Genomic DNA, 20,350 nt, shown 5'->3' with positions numbered 1-20,350 from the left:
TGGACGTGGGATCCAGGCAGAAGTGATACGTGCAATCTCTAATTTATGCCTTCAGAGGTTTCACTTTTCACCCTCCTGGCGGCTGCAGGGGGAGCGTGGTAATGATTAACATCCCGGGGCACGCAGGCAGACGCGTAAAGCAGCAATGCTGCAACAACAAAGCCGCTTACGTGACGCCGTGCCAGCCCATTATCAGCCCCGCCCGGCTCGCGCCCATGACGGCTATTCTCCGTGAAGCAACTCAACTACGTGTTTCGAGGCCGCTGTTATTTGGAGTCTCTGTGTCCAGCCCTGGGGTGACCCGCCGTCCTGCCTTGCCCAGAACTGAGGGGATTTCCCGGAAGTGGAATTGCAGCGTGATGATCTGGGCCAACGGGCACAAGCTCGGCCCTTATAGCCTGACATACGACTATCTATAAGCAGCAGATCTCAAAGAGAGCTGTACTATGTACCTGCCCTGCCTTCCAGGCTTTACGAGCATGATCTCACTGTGCACGGAGACTCCACGCCCAGGAAAAGAGTTGTTCCCATTTCAGGGAAGGAGAAGACGACTGAGGAGGACCTGAGCAAGATGGAGCATCTAGTATGCTGCAGAGGTTCACATCCTCAACCGTGTAACCCACCTTTACCCCACCACGTGAAGAAGAAAATAAAGCTAAAACAAAACACGTTGTAACTGTGGGCAAACTGGGAGGAGACTGCTTTATTGCTAGAGAACAGCCCAGGCTTACGCATTTAGTTTCACGGGCGGGCAACACCTTGTGTTCTGAGGTTAATGAGGACTGTCTTCTTGCAACTAAACTACTGAAAGACAGGAGTCCTCTAAAATCACACTGTGAAATGGGAACACCCTGACTGAGGACAGGAGGCTGGCAAAGTCGACCACTTTCCCACATGAATGGTTTTTAGTCATTCAGGAAAATCACAGATACTTACATAATTGTATGGGCCGCTTAACTACAGAAATACAACTGAAATACACTAAATGCAAAGGAAGAAATTGAGTTCCGTTTCACAAATTTAAAAATAAATAAATCCATCCAAAGCTACTTGTCAAAAGCTTTTAGTCAAAATTTCTAACATAGTCACTTGCGTATTTTTTTAAATTTTGTTTTTGTGTCTAATAACAATCAAAAGGCACAATAGAAAATATTCTATTATTAATACCACATTCCTGACGATGCCACGTCACCTTAAAGAAAATGAGACTAACATAAATTTCTAAAGGAACCACACAAGCAGATCTTTCTTTATATACACAAAATACTGAAAGGAATAAACCAGTAGCAACACCATTCAAAAATTTTAATTCTGCACGTGGGACTTAGACATGTGCCAAGGGGCAAACCTCCATGTGAAGGAGAGGTTATAAAGAATGTTTCTGTTGTTCTTTGTTGTTCTTGTAGCGTTCCACTTTAGCTGCACTTACCACTTTTCTACACTGCCAGTATCTTGTCAGACATCTAGTACAGATGGTGAAGCTGTCCTGAGAAACCGAATGCTAGTCCCTTATCAGTGAGAGCTGGCCCAGGCCCTCCTGGGCACTGCTCCGACATCGTCAGGGGGGAAGGTAAGATAAAAAAACAAGCAAAAGGGGAAAGAAAAATAGGATGATATGGATACCAACAGACACTGCCACTCAGTACCTTGCATAGAATACGTATCAAATTCATGCTCAATACTAGTGATTAAATATAACTATATGAAACACACAAATTTAATTATCTCACGAAATAGTCCTCAAATGTTTGTAACCCAATCACCTGGGGTGCTCACTAAAAATGCGGATTCCAGGGTTTCTTCATCGCATATGCTGTTGACCCAAAAATCTGCCTTTCTAATAAGCATCTGGAGATTTTGATGCAATTCAACCACCAGATTGAAAGACAAGAATCTACAACCCAATCCTTATGTGCATCAAGAGAAACACAAGTGATTCAAAGGGCATGTGGATCTGAGACATAAAGACCAGAGTTAAAGCTCAGTTGTGCTGGGTACTCAGAAAGCCTAACGCCCGGCTCAAGATCTTGAGGAGCTCACAATAACAAGCAAGCAATCCCAAAGAATATGTTTTTAATGTCCTGTTATGAAGTACCTCTGATGTCTCAGGAACACATGAATACAGTTTGAGGAGTTTATAAGGACACAACAGTACCTTTCAATTTTCAGTTTAATATTACCTATTCAACTTTCTCATCACCTAAACCCGCAAATTACAACATAATTTGAAATATTAGTGTACTAGTAAAGTATTAATCAGTGTCACACTAGACAGATAATCTAAATAAACATCACTGTGTATTTAAAATTTTGGTTTTTCGGATATATGTCATACTTGGGTAACCTAAGACTGTCTTTTCAGGGAGCTCACGTTTCGAGCTGTTTGCATTATGAAAATAATATCATTCTAAGTGACCCTATAATGAAGTCTCAATAATGCAAGAAAAAACAAAAATATATATGGCATGCGTGTATGGATTCCCTGATCATTAGCGTTTGTAATTTGGACCAAGTCATTTAATTTTTCTGTGCCTAATTTCCTTCTCCTGCCAGGTAAGGCTATGACATCAGATGGTCTTGGAGATCCCTTACAATTAAAAAACTTACTGAGAAAACGGATTTAAAAATAGGCTTAATGAGATTGATATGGTTTGGTTCATAAAAGTAGTTAAGACCAGATAAGTAGATGCTAAGGAAAAAAAAAATGGAGAAAAAGGAAACTCACCCCAATTTTAAGCTTTATGTTGAATCTTTCATGCGAAGGCAAATTTCATAGAGATACCATTAAAATGCAAATTCTGATTCAGTATGTCTGGTATGTGGCCCCAGATTATTTATTTCTAAGCTCTCTGGTGATATGGGATGATGTAGGTACATGGACTGCACTTTGGGTAAGAAAGGATTTAGGGTAAAGCTAAGAAGTAGAATTAGGAATAATAAAACCGGATTAATAACATGGTCAACCAGTCAACAATACAGTAACCTACTGGAAACCAAATTATTTTCTAAGCTCACAAACACGAAAGATAAATTTGCTTAAAATAATGGAAGGACCTAATCTACTGACATAACTTTTTAAGGGACTGTTATGTGGTAGGGAGCCAACCTTTGAACATACGGCTACATTCCAGTGGCTCTCAACTCTGACCATACATTATAATCACCTGGGATGCTTTTACGAACTAGAGATGCCTGAAAAACCTACCAGCCCCTAGCTTGTCAATAAATCAGAATTTCTGGGGATAAGACTTTGGTCTTAGCATTTTTTTTTTCTTTTGCTTTTTTATAATGCCCTCCAAGTAATTACAATACTAAAAACCACTGGGCTGCACTTACCCAAAGTCATAGCAAAACACACAAAAGTAAACAATTAATCCAACCCATGTTGGTTGTTGATTTTAATAAACTAAGGGGCAGAGTGTGCGTGTAGGAAAGTATTAACAGGAAAGCATTTTGAAATTGAGATCTAATTTTTCTTTGTCCCTAAAATGATCAGAAATGTTTTCATCACATGGAAAAACTGAATTGATTATATTTAGTATCAGAGATCAGTGGTTCTCCAACTTCAGCATGTATCAAAACCACCTGGAAAGCTAGTTAAAACAAAGACTGTTGGCCCTGTCTGCCCAGTTTCAGATTCTAGAGATCTGGGATGGGCCCCCAAATTTGCATTTCTAACAAACTCCAGGTGATGCTGATGCTGCTGGTTCAGGCGCCATTTCCAAAAATCACAGAGAGAGAGAACAGTTTGCAATTTAAAAAAATGCAATTTTCTTTTTTAATAAAGAAAACAGTGGCATTAAGACACTTTTGATCTTTATCACATAACCAGGTTTTTAATTTTTCTTTTAAGATTTTATTTATTTATTTGACAGAGAGAGACAGAGATAGCAAGAGATAGCATGAGCCAGGAGAAGAGGGAGAAGCAGACTTCCCGCTGAGCAGGGAGCCCGACATGGGGCTTGATGCCAGACCCTTAACGACTGAGCCACCCGGGTGCCCCTATCACATACCCACTTTTAAAATACATATGATACAGGAATAGTGTGGGTTTCTTTTCATCTCAAGACCAGCCTGGTACAGTTATCTCCATGCAACTGCATCATGTGATCAACATTCAACAAACAATAAGGAAATTCTTTGTTTTTATTTTGATCTCATCTTAAAACAAATGAAAAAAGTTTCATAAATGAGATTGCATGAGACTTTAATTGCTTATAGGTATATGCTTTCTTAAAAGAAAACTGATGTTTGTTAATGTTTTAACATGTTTCATTAGGACTTTTTATAATTCTCTTTTATTGGGATTCTAATTCGTGGAAGACAGCGAATGAGGAGGAGATCCAGATCAAATTTTCATCTTCTCCCACAACAAGACAAATTCACATGTGGGGAAACAGCTTTTTTTCTTTTATGATTTTATTTTAATTTTTTAAAGTAATCTCTATACCCAAAGTGGGGCTCGAACTCATAAACCTGAGATAAAGCATCACGTGTTCTACCGACTGAGCCAAACAGGTGCTCAATATCACAGGATTGTTTCTCTTCCTTATTAATATAATCTTTTTGTTAATATCACTAGTTTAAGTGGATTTTTAACATTATCTAACATTAACATTATTAAGAGTCACAAAATAAATTGCCAAGTGATCTTAAACACATTTTAGAACCAAAAACGTCTGCACAAATATAACCAAAAACAAATCAAAACAAAAACCAACTTCTGGATATTTCCCTATTCAATTCCTTGGATGTTCACATGAACAAACAACAAACTTTCCCAATGCTGTCTTATTAAATACCTGCATAATCTCTAAGAGAAAGTTATTACGGGGTATTAGATGAAATAGCAAAATTATATTATTCCCCAGAAGAGGAAGAGTTTGGTAGGTTCTGTAGAAAGACAGAACGCATTGCTCTGATGCTTCCTTACTAACAGGTGAAAATACAATTTTGTGCCTTCTTAGCATCTAGAACTATACTTGGTAGTCAGCATAACGAAGCCAGTCCAGAGAAGTCTTTTGTATAGCATTGCCATTGTTATTAGTCTTGGAAACATAATATATATACTTGAACACGGGTACTTAATACATTTATTATGAAACGATACAAAATATTTTTAAAACATATATTTTCATTTAAAAAATGTCAAAGGCCCAATTTGAAGACTAAAGTAACTGAGTCCAAATCCTCTCATTTGTAAAGAAATGAGTTCTCCGGGGGGCAGCTGCCTAGCATCACCTGGCTAAGTCTGTAGTTACTCGCTGGCAGAGTGGGACCCAGCACTCAGGTTTCCTGGGTCCTAATCCACTATCTCTTACCTGTAGCCTATAAAGACTCTCCAAAGTGGCCTGTGCCATATGTCAGATAATAGACCAACTTTTTCTGAAATTCTGAGATGCGCAAATCCAAAGCAGTTTCTGAAAAGCCTTAATAATGACCTTCTTAAACCTTTATACACAAACTTTCAAATTTTATACTAGATTTTTAAGAATCACCATGTATTCTGGCTCTGAGGCAGAAGAGCTCTATCATATAATAGGCTGCTTGTTGAATGAATGGCTGAATTAATTCATGTACGTTACAGATACTCACGGTACAGACCTCCAGGAATCAACATGTCTGGTTCAAAACGTCTCCCCTGCCATGCCCTTTGGGCAGAGAAGTATAGGCACAGGAATGCATTTAAGGAGTATCAAAATTGTAAGCCGAAGTATTTTTACCGGTAAAAATAATGATGAGAAAGCATAAGGCAATTAAGGTCCATATACAGGCTGAACAACTACTATACAGGGTGATTTGAATAAAATGACCAGCTCCTATTTTAGTGATGGGCAGACCCCTCTACCCCCCCTCACACACACATTTACCCACACCCCTCCCTCCAATCTGTAACCCAATCACTAGGATCCCTCTGCTGAATTCCCCCCAAAAGACAGGGACTTTATCTCCAGAAGGGCCCGAAGGTGTAGGAGGAGAGTGGAACAGCAGAAGGAGCAGGACAGCCAGAGGAACTTGTTTCTGTATATTTTGCATAGTTGTGAAATCTGAACAAAAAATGATATTCCTAAGCATATGCTAAGGTCTAACTGATCAAAATAACATAGTTACCTCTCAGTGCTCTTAAGAATTTAAAAAAAAATTTTTTTAGCAGGCAAATAGCAGAGTCAGGCATCATTTCTTACAAACAGTCTTACCAAACGTGTTTATTTTCTTTTTAGTTTGGCTGAAGAGATTCCTCAAAATGTGCTCTTATTCCTATCCCCGCTCCTACTGCCCTGCCCAGAAGCAGACAGAAAAGGAGACATTTCGAACCAGAGAATTTTGCCAATTACCAAAGGAGGAAATAAGCACAAAGGAGGGAAAAAAGAACTCCGCCTGGACTGGTGCTTTGAATTAACTGGTATAAAATGTCTTATCTGAGGGTGGGGAGGAAGGGAGCAATTCAAATGCCTCCTAAGTCAGATCATTTGTTTCTCCAATTACTGTTTCATGACATCAGACGTGCTTATATTCAGATATAAATATAAAATAAAAAACTAAATACATGTAATTATCTGTCAAGACTCTACAAAGAAGGAGTACCTAATACTTCAGCGCTAGACTTGCAAATCTGTATCATCTATTTATAAATAAAAACGCAATACATGAGCGTGAATAGCCAACCATCTCAGGGTAAAGGGGAAGAAAATCTCCATGAGTGGGTAAGGAGACTCTGGTGGGATCTAAAGAAAGACTTATTTAAAGGTCATTTCACTGAGGTCCCGGTTTCAGCAGGTGGTGAGCTGTATCTCCAGGGCCCTGCTCTAGGAAAGAAGCCTGTGTTCCAACATCGAACCCTCACGGACTGTTCTAGTGACCTCCAGAAATTACTTGAGAGCTCCGCACCCCCAGGTCATGGTTTGTAAAATAGGACTCCCTACTGGACGGCGCTCAGGGGCAGATTGAGGATAAAATATTAAGAGTGTATTAGTAAGAGATTTACAAGCTACAAAAAAGCTGTATGAATGTAATATTTTACTCTTGCTCAAGGGAACTACATACTTCCAAGACAAAGTTAGTGTTAAGAGATGGTAACTACAACATTTTCCCACGAATATTCCCTGGAGGCCTCAGCCCTGACCTAGTAGAGTATTCCCTATATTGGATATTGAAGACCACAGGTGTTCGCTTGTTTTAATTCATTCTCAGATCAAGGCTTACACAAAGCCTAGAAGGGACACTGAAACACTTGTCCTCCTCCTCTAGCTGTTTTTTTTTTCCCCTCCACTATTGTTTTTCCTTTCCCTCTGTTCACGTTGGTCTAATTCCCTATTACTTCTTTCAGTTCTCTTTACTCTCACTCTAGCTAGTGAAGATATATTCTCACAAATGCCCCCAAAGTCTTTTCAAAACCCTGGAGAAACTAAGAGTCAGTGATCAGCATTAATATTCCTTAAAATAGTTTCACCCTTGACCTTATCCACAAATTTCACTGCTCCCCCCCCCATTTAAATAGACGGGCAAACCTGTTTGACTAGTTTTTCTCTAAGTCCCGCTCTCCTGATTGGCTGGTGAGTACAAATGAACAACAGGTACGGCAGCACAAATGCAAAAGCTATGTAAAGGACAGTGGCCCTTCTGCCTGAGAACCCACGGGGTAGGGCCTGCAGGTCGGGCCCTGACTATCCAATCTTAGAGCAACTCTCTCAAAACAGGAAGGCAACACTACCGAATCATTCATTCCATTGCAGGTTCAAAACAAAAAAACAAAAACACAAATCCTTCTGTTGGTGTCTCCTCTTTAGAATAAGGGATATTATGATGAGGCTCACATTAAGCCTTTATCTTAAATTTAGAAGTTTAGGAAATTCTGGTGGACGCAACCACATTCAAAATGAGGTACAGAGGTGTGCCCGGAGTTTGCTGCTGGTGTGGGTGGTGTGTATTTGCTTAAGTAGATTGGGAAAATTTGAATTTGCCAAACAGATTAATCCAAAGAGGATTCTTTTTATGGAAAGATTTACTTTGATATTGCTTTAAATAGCAAAGTCTCTGGGTACACTGATATGCTTAGTGTCCACATTTGTCCACATTTTTTACTGTAAAATATTTCAAACATACAGAAAAGTAGTATAAAGATTAACAAACATCTGTATACCCATCACCTTTATTTTAAATTCTATACATATGATCTGGTTTATAAAAACTGAATTTTTATACAACTTTTCAGGAACATACAAAAAATATAGCATATTTGTACACCTGATTCTACTTCCTTAAAAGTTTTTTTTTTTAAGTCATGGGGACATATTATTAAACTAAACTCTCACTTGAAGGAAAATCAGCACGGTTATTATTTTAAAAAGCTAGTTATAGCCAACGTAATCAGCTAAAAAATTATAACTCAAGGTCTTAAAAACATTTCAAGTATTGAAATTGAATTGAAAAGGGCAAAATAATTTTACATAGATTTTGTATTAATGTTATTCCAAAATCGAGCAAATATTTACCAAATCGGTTATAATGTAAATTTTTTTAGTGAACTGGAATACCTATAGATGTATTTCTGCTATCTAAATCAAGCCGGGGCAAATATAATCAATACAGTGATTATTTTGATTACTAACAATATAGATAAATAGCACAGAACTAAGAGCAAACCACACAGTATCTCTGAAATGTTCCTAATTACACATTCTTTCCAAATGTTTTAATACTTATATAAATTTCCAGCCAAGGAGTAGGAACTGACCTATGCTGTCCTAGATACCCCACCATTCATAAATCCAAAGGTTCCATTGTTGTTTGGCTCTGCACTCCCAAATGCTAATCTAAGGATGGCACACGTGTCCAAGTCAATTTCAACCTGGCATTTGTCATCTCCCTAAGTCAGTGCTGAGCAGGACTGTATCTAGTCTAAAACTGAGTTGATGAATATACAATATGAAAATACACAGACCACTACGCTTTGCAAGAATGAGACCAGACACTGTGAGGGAGTTAGTGCAGTGGACAAAAAGCACCAAAACTCAACGTCAAAATAGAGAGGTCCTGGTAACAAAAAGTGTGGTTAGAGAATTTCAAGTAAAGAACATCATCAGAGATGAAAAACCACACACATTAAACACATAAAAACTCTACATATAATGATTCACCTTAAAAATACTGAACATTTCATTTCATTTTACTCAAAAAACCTTCATTAGAAATTCTAAAAACTATGTATACTCTAAGTGCTAGCTATCTAAGCAAGTGACACATGGTGAATAACAGTAAGTATGTATTGAAACATACACACTAATTTAAACTAAAAAAGAAAAATCAATATTATTTATAACCAATTAATCAATCACCAATATGCCTTACGACCATTAGTAAATCATATGCATTATGTTCAACTGTTGATCGGTTCCCAAACCAGTTCCTACGTGCAAACGTTTTCTCAAAATGCTCTCGAATTACAGGGTGAAAAACGCATCCACATACTAAAACAGAAAATCTAATTTTAGATGTTTATCTCCAATATAAAGCATTACTTCCTCCAAATAGAGAAAATCCTAAGGGAAAAAAGTAGGTTATTTTTAAATACTACTATAGTACACCTAATTTTTTAAAAACACTTAATGAATCAGTCCTTCTCCTATTGTACAAGTTAATAATTGCTTTCCACAGTGTTGACTTTTAAGCCCCTGTAATATACAGAAGTGCCTTCTGAATCATCAAATATTAAATACTTTGTTCAGTTTCAATATCATTTGTCTTGTTTTTTGTTTCTGTTCAGACTCTTTTAAAATGAATAATCTATGCCCTTATTAATTTAACTAAGAAACTAGAACTCACTTACACTACCAGAAACTGTTTAACAAGACATTTAAAATGTCTATGATTTGATTACCAGATGCTTTTTTTTTTTTTTTTTTTTGATTACCAGATGCTTTTAAAAAAACAACCTGTATGCTACAGAACCCTCCCGGCTGGTAGAAAGAAGCCTGACTTTTCCTGAGGATCCCGACAACTCCCCAGAGCTCTTGCAGTTCCCACCCTCTCCTCAAGGAACGCCTTCCAGTGCTCTCTCAGCTCCCTTCAAAATTTCCAATTGCCCCTATTCTACTGGCTTCCCCGCCAAAGGCTATAAATCTGATCAAGTTTTCATCTTAAATATACCTTTAATCATCCTCCTTGAACCCTGAAAGCAAGTACTGCTGAAAGCAATAGTCTCTATAGACCAACTAATCACCAAATCCAAGTTCTGCTTTTCATAAATACCAGCTAGCATTTACTGAGCACAAACCAATGACCTTCTAGGTACGGAACTTGCCAGACTTTATCTCCTTTGATCCTCACAGTAGCCACTTGGCGTAGGCACTTTAATGCTCTTTTTATAGATGAGAACTATGCTCTAAGTTCAGGGTCACAGAGTTTAGTCAGAAGCAGAATCAAGATTGTCTGATACCCTTCATTTTAGGACCTGATTTTACTTCTTGAACTTCTTTCCTCCTTCAGCTACTAAAAAGCTCTTCTCCCCTCATTCTCCTCTTGCCTTTCACTCTACTTCTCATCCTTTACCGCTCCCTTTTTTTTCACCCAACTGTTACATTTTAGGATTTCCCTAGGTTTCTGTCTCCCTCTTACTCATTGTACCTGACCTGGAAGGCATATCAACTTCCTTTTTTTTTTTTTTTTCAACCACCCAGGTACTGAAAACTGCTCAGAGCATCCATGATCCATCCATCCATCCATCCATCCATCCATCCATCCATCCATCTATCCATCCATCCATCTATCCATTTTTCCACCTATCTATCCTTCCATCCATCCATTTATCTACCTTATCTATCTAGCCAAGACTTGTCTACTCAGAACTCCTGTGCAATGATCCACTGGACACTGCTCTTCAGGTGGGTTTTCTGTAGGTACTTCACACTCTTTTTCAAAACTGAACTCTATCATCCTTGCTCCTGCGACCTGCCTCATATGTCACTGGCCATGTAATCACTCACCTGATCCTGGAGATTCTCCTACCTTAACATCTATGTGACCAAACTCTTTTCTTCATCTCACTGTTCCCACTATGGTATAAGGTCTTCAACAAGATCACTCCAATACCTTCTAAACCACCATTCTTGTCTCACATTCCTCAGATTCATCCTTCTAGATGGCTGTGAGAGCTATCTTTGCATCATATCACTCCTTTGTTTGAAACAAACTTGAACAGAAAATGGTGCATACTCCTTATGATGGCAAACAGCCCCCCATGACCTTGCCCATGCCTATACTGACTTTTACGTCACCTTCTCTATGAAGCCTCTCTAGTTTTCTGATCACTTCTAAATGCCTGTTCTGGGCCCTCTGCATATCTTTATCACAGCACTCATAGACCATACAGCGTTATATTGCACTTACTGAAACTAGTTTGTTTTCAATCTATCTAACCTCTTAAACCTAGAGCCCTTCCAGGGCCTTCTGCGTCGTATTATTCCCAGAGCATAAGAGCATAGTATGCTTTTAAAAAATATTTGCTGAATAAAAGAATGAATGCTTGTGAAATGCTTTAGGTTAGGAAAATGCTGATTACTACTGTTCTCCAAGACTAAGTTAAACTAATTTATTCAAACTAATTTGATTGTGTAGCTCCTCCATAGGTAGATATGCAAACTAATATTGAAATGATTGACTTCACTTCAAGTATGGTGATCAAGATTACCCAAACACACGTTCTACTCCAGAGTAGAAAAATATGACCAATATTACATATGGCTAGCTTTTTCGATGGCAGAAAGTGGTATAGAAAACATCACTGTATACATATTCCTAAACAAAGATAATCTGGGCCTGCTGTAAGAAAAGTAAACTTTTTTTAAGGGCTACTCCAACTTTTCAGAAAAGCAAGACTTTTCAGTAGACTGAACTGTCTGAAATGAAGACATCCTTCTAAAGATCTCATACACAAAACATTCTGTAAAACAACAACATTAAAACCATCTGTAGAGAGGGCATCCTAGTCCCACTAGGAACCTCAGCCGTACAGCTTACAATCCAGCCCAGAAATAAAGCATGAGGACAGCAAGTACCTGTCACAAAGTGCACAGGCTTTATACTCGGGCAATAGTCCACATCATTTCACAGAAAAAAAAGACAACAGATAATATAGCAGCAGGACACGCTCACAGCCTGACAGCAGTAGAAAGTGATAGCTGATAACAGAAAGAGGACCCAGAAAAACCATAAAAAGGAGAATAGTACTTCTGTCTCCAATCTAGTATTTCAACAGGGCCGACTGAGACCATTTACTATAAACAAAAACAGCTCTATACACCTCAACGAATAGCACTATTCAATTCTTTATGAATTCATGCTCATAAAGACAAGCCAACAAAAAAATTAACTTAAATCCAGGGAAGCAAGTAAGAATGTAAGATTTAGAAATTATTTAATAGCTGAATTTTTAATTTTCAGTAATTAATTGATCATGGGAGGGATCAGCCATGGAGAAAATGCACTCATGTAAATAAGCAAAACCCAGATAGTATCAATAGCAATAAATGGAGTATTATTATATATTACAAAAACAATAAAAAGTTCTTATTCTCCTGGTATATTCTGAAAATCTAGCTGAATTAAACAGCACCAACTCAATACTATTTGATAAATAAATACATAAAAAACTTTGAAAAGGAGTTTGAGAATTGGGAATATAGTTATTTTCTTCCTTTGTCATCAATATTTAAGTGGTAATTAAGCTGATAAGGTATCATGAAATGTTTTAAGTAATTTAAATTAAATGTTAACTGTCAAACTCTTTACACAAAAAACAGATTTTATATGAAATAAATTTTTTGTAAGTATCTTTATTTATTCCACTGGTTTACTTAGCCTAATAAGTGCATCACATATAATACAACAAGCATAGAGCTCTGGAAATTATAGATTTAAAGACTTTGAATCTCTATAGTAGTATTATCCAGAAAAGTCAGAACTTTGTTTCTACTCAGTTATGCCCAGCTACTAAAACACTATTAAGCTTTTACCAAATGTCAACGCATCACTCTTCACTGTAGTTTTTAAACAGTCCTATGGCACTAAATCACACACTAGATGTCACCTTTATTTTCTGGGTGGCAGGCAAATCAAATAATACTGAGTATTTCCCTCTGGAATTATCTAGAATAGTTGCTGAACAGAGTTACATTCCTAAAGCAAAACCTCAAACTAACTACCAGGAGATAGTTTTTACAGAAGAAAACTAAATCCACTGTTTTCCTCTTTGGGACTGAAAAAAAAAAACAAAAAACAACAACAAAAAACCCCACATGCTGATTTATGATTTAGCTTAGTTAACAAATTCTGGAATCCCTTATCATATAACATTGAAGTGCTTGACTCTTCAATTAATTTAAAAATCTCCAGAGAGTAAAATGTGATTAATCCTAATATGATTAGAATACCAGTTAGAAAGGACTTTCTATACTTCCTTCAAATGGCAGTCATTTTTCCCCCTAAAGATATAAACCACAGCAATTCTGAATGGAGACCTTTTATCGAATATGAAATTATCAGAAGAAGAAACCACAGCACGCTTGGCATATAGTCAAACAGCCACACCTTTGGGCTATTAATCTTAAAAAAACTCAATATACAAGGTGACAGCCTGAGAGGAACTGTTTTTAGAGTAGTGTTTTTGTTTGTTTGTTTGATTTTTTTCTGGGTGGAACCCACCTGAAATAAAAGGCTATCTCTAACACTGACTCATAATAGAGGTGACTCGGGGTCATTCCTGGTTGAGAACACCTCCCACCACCCGTCCTCTAGAGAGACGCCCTCTCCTTAAGAATGGCTGCTTGACGTGATCAAGCCTTCCAATGAGTTAGTCTGCGGGACTCTCAGAAGTTCTCCCACCCTCTTCCCCTCCCCAGCGCCCCGGGATGCTTTCAGGTGACGGGAACCAGCGGTACAGGTTCAGGTACAGAGGCGGTTCTTTCCCTAAGGAAGTGCTGCAGAGTAGTACATTCACCATACTCAACTTTATCAACCTGAAATTAAACCACTGAGTTTACACGTACAGTTTGGGTACGCCCCTCCCCACCTCTGCATGTCCTTTTGCCCCGTCGCACTGCACATACTTGCGCCTTCATATGCGGTTCGCCTCTTACAACCCCAAATCACGCATCCCAGGCCCCCTCGCCGCTCCTCCAGCCCGTGGAAGGCGCCCTACTTCCTGCAGCACGCCCTTCTCGCAACTCCTCTCTATCCTCGGCAGCCCACACAGGCTTCTCTAATGCAAGGGCACGCCGCATGGTTCTTTCAACCGCGTGTGAACCCGCGCGCGAGCCTGCCACCACTACACATTCCTGGGGGGTCGCGCGGGCATGTGGGCTCCGACAGATGCTCAAAGGTCCAGAGTGTGTGTGTGTGTGTGTGTGTGTGTGTGTGTGCACGCGCGCGAGCGCAGCCCCGGGGCACTCCCCACCCCCAACACACCCAGTTTCCCTTTAGGGAGAGGACGAAGTAGAAGACTGTTAGGAAAGGTCCGAAACTTCCTGGTCCCCCATCCTTGCCGGCAGCCAGCTCCGGCCTTGGGGCTCCCCGATGCCCATCCCTCCAGGGTCAAGTGCAAGGTCCTCCGTCAGATCCGCGCCAGGTTATCCCCTCCCCTCTCGAGTTCAGCACGCATGAACTCAAGAAGACCCTCGAACGGGTGCCATATGGGAGAAAAAAGGAGTACGGGAGCTATCGGGGACAGCTGGGAAAGACCTCCTCCACGGTCCCTCAACCTTTCTCCCTACCCCCACCCCCACTCCTCATTCCCTATCTTACTCAGCCCAATCCCATCTGCCCTTTCCGATCCCAGCCCCCCGCCCCTGGATCGCAGCCATTCGCCCAGCACTCACCTCTGGGAGCAAACAACGCCCATCTCCTCCTCCCAGCCCGCCCCCCTTCCTCTCGCTGGAACGGCGCGGTCCCTCCACTTACCTCGGCTCTTGGCTGCTGCGCGTGAGTTTGAATGTGTCTCTGCCGCGTAATTGTATCCGGGGACAGAAGGGACCCGTGTTTGTGCGCTGGATCAGGTGTCGCCGCCTTCGGTGGTTTGGGGGCGTGAGGGAGGCTGTAGAGTTAGTGTGTTAGCTTAGGACGGACTCACTGGGCTCACAATTGATGCAAAGCTTTAACGGTGCCTTCCCTCGGGTCCGCAGCGCGCCTGCTCCTCTGCTGCTTCCCGCGGGTGGCCGGGCCCCCCCAAGCCGCGCCCCGCCCAGCGCACCGCTAGAAGAGCTGGAGCGCGCCCCTCTCCTCCCGCGTCCGGCTCGGCCGGGCGCGACGCGGATGCCACGCGCTCAGCCTCGCATCACACGCCTGGGTCTGCGAACGCCTTCTGCTCCCCGGGCCGGGGCATGGATGCGGACGCGCCTTCGTGCGACGCGCTCGCGGGCTGGGCGAGGGGCAGGTCCTGGGACAGGGATGCTCGTCCGCGGAGCGGCCGTCGGCTGGCAGGCTGGGACGCTCGGGAGCCCTCCGGTCGCACCCGAGCTGGGAACCCTGGGACTGGCACGTGGCCCCGCCCCCTGTTCCCCCCGCGAGGCGTGCCCTGTGCCCTTTCTGCCACCACCCCTCTGATCCCCGTGCCCGCCTCCCCCCCCCCCATCACGCTATTGCGGTAGGAATCAGCGTGGTGGTAGCGTGCCTTCTCTCACCTTCCCAGCCTCTTAGCCTACTGTGCTCTTCTAGAACCCATTAAAAAGTTGAACTTGGGCAAGGAGGTAGAGGAAATACGCGAAAGAAAGAGAGGGGAGGGTTAGGTGATCAGGCACCTGCCTTGTGAATCCGAAAGCGTTAAAACAAACAACAACCACCACAAAAACTCGAGTTTGGGGATCCCGGAAAAAGTAATTTGGGTTGCTGAGCTCAGTAACATCCCTCCTCGCAGGCTCATGCTGAAAGGGCCATTTATGCTTTGCTTGGTTGAGTCTGTGGCGACTTTATCCTTACGAATCTGTGTTTGCCAGCAGCAGATCCTTGCCAAGTTGGCGTTCCGGCCAGGAAGCAACTTTGCGTACCCAGGCCTGCTAGAGCAGCCCTCTTGTGGCGCCTCAGACCTGAGAGTCCAAGCGCCTTTAAGAGTCTGAGGGTAGACTGTGAGCTTCCTGGGAACCAGGAAAACCTAATAACGTTGTTCGATTTCCTCTAAGCCCTATCGGCATTGTATTCAATAGATGGATACACGACGTGAGCAGAACTGTTTATGTTACAACTTTCAGAAAAGCAAAAATCATGTCGGGCATAAACTCCAAAAGTTAAAATGCCTCCACTGCGCACAAACGTTATACGTTTAAACACTGGAAGTAAAAAAAAAAGCCAAGTCAGGCCATTCTTTCCTTGCTTCGAACCGAATTTTGGAAATAGGTTGGGACACTGCACTTAGATAAGAAACCGGAAATTATGTTTTATTGTATATGTTATAACTTAATGATAAATGGAGGAAAAACACTAATATACACCACTGTTCTCATTTTATTAATGTACCTATATTTAATAAGTCCAGGATCTAAAGCCCATGTGCTAAAGAATGTTCACTGATACAGAGAGTTTCAAATGCCGAGTTCAAAAAGGAATGTGATTTCCGTCTTCGCAGATTAGAAATTTGAAATATTGTGAAAAACACTGGAACTATGTTCTCAGTCTTTGTACCTGGAAAAAGATTACCATCCCATTTTTTACTTTTTATTTAACTTGCTTTAAAAAAAAACCCTAAAAATAATAAATACTAAACATAGCTGATAATGATCTGACACAAAAGAACTTAAGCATTTCTTTAAAAACTCTTTTCTCTCAAGGGTCAAGCTTCAAGCAACTGTTCAAGCAATTGCAAGCCATTGTTTTGATAATACACATGTAAACTCTTGGTTAAAAAAATTCATTAGAAATTAAGCAGAAACTTTACCTTTTATTTTATGAAAACCTTTCTAAAATTTTGAGTCACATTCCTTTGCTTAATTAAAGCATGTAAAGTGACCATCATATGAGATTTTTGTTAAACTTTTGGAAAGAAAATGCATTACTATAGTGTATGTGGGTATGTCCCTGCGTATTGTTTCTGTGCTCTCCGTAGTGCCTTCCATTGTCTTTATCTAATGATTACTGAATTTCTCACAGGTCTGCACTCAAAGGACATTCTATAACTTAAAACAAGTTAACTCAATCATTGTATAAATAGTTGAATTACATTTTTGAGGTTGTAAGTTATAAAAGAAATTGGTGAGATTCTCTTTTTTAAAAAATCTACCAGCACCTAGCACTTAATATCATTGGCTAATTGACTGAATAATGCAAATAATGATAGCATTTTCTACTTCTCTTTAAGATAGAATGCATATTTCCCATATTTAATTCATCCTCCAAGTTCCCGTTCACTTTCATACCAAGTCCTCCCTATCATTTTTGTGTATAAAATGCTGATATCATTTTTGTGTATAAAATGCTGAATTGGACAGCGTCTCTATAGTAAGGAACTTCTAGCCAATGTGAAGTATGATAGTAAAATTCCTCATTATTTCTATAAGCATGTGTTATCAGTATACTCAACTCTTAATTTCTTAAAAATGCTTGTTATGAATCTTTAACCAGTTGGCCCTATGTGATTTTTTTTTTTTAATAAACCATAACCTATGAGGGATATTAGCTTAGCCTGGTGATTATTTACCATAAACTCTGGAACCAAACTTCCTAGAATTGAACTTCAGTCAATTATAAATGGCATGATTTTGTTATCAGTTGACCCCGTAACGTAGACCATATAATGTAGAGTACAGCAGAATGGATTTAGGTTCAATCATGGGAAGAAATATGGGTGGCTGTACATCCCAACACCTCTTTGCTAACATTCCCAAATATTCTAATATATTGCAATGGGGCACCATATGACTTAAAAGATCACTGACTTCACAAAGGAGACCTTTGAGTTCTGCCAAGACCCCTTGAAATAGGACTGTGTATTTTGGAGCTGAGTGTATCCAAAGACTCATTAGGTTTAATTTGATGCTGCACCCCCCCATAATAATAATAATGATTCTTATGGCTTCTACTTGAGTTTTCAGAGTGTATTCCAGGCACAGTGCTAAATAGTTAACAAGAGTTATCTCATTTAGTCCTCATAAAAATTCTGGAGGTAGGTACTATTATTTTCCCTTTTGAGGGTAAAGTAGCAGAGAGCTGGAGAATGAAACTTACTCAAGATCACAGCTGGAAAGTAACAAAACTGGGAACTGACGTTTGAGTCAAAGATGATGCCCTGAATTACTAGGACTATTCAGACCGGATCTCATAGTGCAGTATAAATCTTGGTCAGAGAAAAAGTTGAAATACATAAACGCAACCTGGCCATTTGGAGAACCCTTGAAATTCAAGAAGCACATAATGAACCCAGCCTGTCTTGCTGTGTCTCCTCTTGTACCCCGAACAATGGCTCAATGAGCAACCCATAGTATGGAGATGTTTCATGATAAAAGGGGTGTAATTCTCGACGTATCCAATTTTAAATCTTTGCCATTATTTTAATTCCTGTTTCCTGTGGATTCTGACCTGTTGTATTTATAAGAACACTAAACCCGAGAGCAAACAGAATGAAGATCATGCACAAAGTCTGTAAGATAAAAACAGGCACACCAAAAATCTTCCTTTCAGTTTCAATTATACACTACATACTAATGTGCCCTGCTCCATGTTTTCATATATGCAAATTATTTAATTTTTTCATGAATTTTAGTATGTGCAAAGCAATTTTTTCATTTTTCATCATAATTCAATTTTATTATGCATTATAGACAATGTTAGAAAATGTTAATCTATGGATCAAATTGTAACAGAGAAGAAAGATTAGAGGAACAGAGAGGGATTTCTGGAACTGTGGAAATAATGGAGATGGCTAGATCGCTTAACAACTTCCAGATTCTCATCAAAAGATTTTTTGTAATCATCTAAAAGAATATCTCATATAAAAGGCAAGACAAAAAAGCTTATGCTTTTAATAATTTTGATTATATGACAGTGGCTATTAGCTTATTCTATATGTCCCTCTAAAGCAATATTTATTTTCATGCTTAGAAAATGTCCTCAACGAAACTTTGCTCTCTAATCTAGTACCCCATAAGTTAAATTTTTTAAAATAATTTTCAAAACTTCATGATGAGCTAACGTTCACAGTTAGCTGTAGAAAACTTACAGGAGTAGCAAATCATGGCCTTTGGCTTTTCAGAACTGGAAAGTTTGCTATACTGGATTCTTATATAGCCCGATATTGAGGCTCAGTGACACCAGCCAAGATTTTAAAGAAGAAGGTGGTCCTACATGACATCAAAGATAAAGCTGTGTCCATGACCAGTTCCTTTCCCACCCATTTTGTAGGTATCACTTATTGCAGCTTTTCTATATTTAGCCTGTAATGCCTTCTGGAAGTGAAGAGTTTTATAATATATTGCAATTATAGCACCATAATTTATTTGACCTAAATACATTGCAAGGTCCAGGCAGTACCAACCAGGTCTAATAATTCCAGCACGAGGTGAATGTGGTCATGTTTACCATATCTACTTTATACTTTTATAGATACTAATCTTCATCCATATCTTTTTATTATCACTCTTCTATAGCAGTACTTAGATCCATTGAACATAATTCTAAAATATCAAAACTTCCTGACCAATATTACATCACCCTGGTACTATGGTCTGTGTGCTTCCCAAAGTAAACATGAATTAATCTGCATAGTCAACTTGCATTTATTGGGAAGGTTAAAGAAGACACCCAGAAACCACGATTTTTTTTTTTTTTTGGAGTTATACCCTCTGCCTTTCAATATAAAAAACTAATTGTATTGTTTTCGAAGAAGAAATAGGGACTTGCCTTGGCAGATTGGTATAAGCAATTATGCGTGACTTTTCATGTGGTTATCTTGGGATCACAGTGCTTCAAAAGTCACATTCTCAGGCCATACTTCAGCTGCCAGATAACACTGTTAAGTATATGCTTGTCCCTAAGTGCTAGTTCGAAGATGCTGTATCAATAAAAACAATAAATGCCAAGGACTTTGGCCCTGGTGTTCTGACTTATTATGTTACCTGTGTGTGTTTTACTTTATAGTTGGAATCCCGTTTTGAGTATGTCTGTTCTTGCTTTGTTTTTCACTCATTGCTCCCCTTACTTTTGTGTAACAAAAAGTACGCTGTAGTAAATGAACTGTCTGAAGGAATATCCCATAAAAAGGGCAGTTGGGTAGGAAGAAACCCTACTTCGGTGACAGGATATTTCTATAATGTGAGGATATCAAGATTGTGTGGATCTTTCCAGGGCATAATTAGAAGCTGAGGTTCTTACTGTA

General features: G+C 39.7%; 1 protein-coding gene across 1 annotated transcript in view; it reads right to left on the bottom strand.

Annotated features, from left to right (window-relative positions):
• The window catches only part of UGT8 (UDP glycosyltransferase 8), an 80,085-nt gene extending 64,569 nt beyond the window's left edge, over nt 1-15,516 (bottom strand). The window contains exon 1 of the mRNA XM_045799089.2: nt 14,953-15,516. The gene's annotated coding sequence lies outside the window, so the exon portion shown is untranslated. The remainder of the gene's footprint in view (nt 1-14,952) is intronic.
• Nucleotides 15,517-20,350: the final 4,834 nt, after the last annotated feature.

This window comes from Ursus americanus, chromosome 13 (genome assembly GCF_024610735.1).
Source record: "Ursus americanus isolate L20-20 chromosome 13, mUrsAme1.1.p, whole genome shotgun sequence".
Classification (NCBI taxonomy): domain Eukaryota; kingdom Metazoa; phylum Chordata; class Mammalia; order Carnivora; family Ursidae; genus Ursus; species Ursus americanus.
The sequence above is the reverse complement of the archived record's forward strand: the minus strand, read 5'-3'. Positions and strand labels throughout refer to the sequence as shown.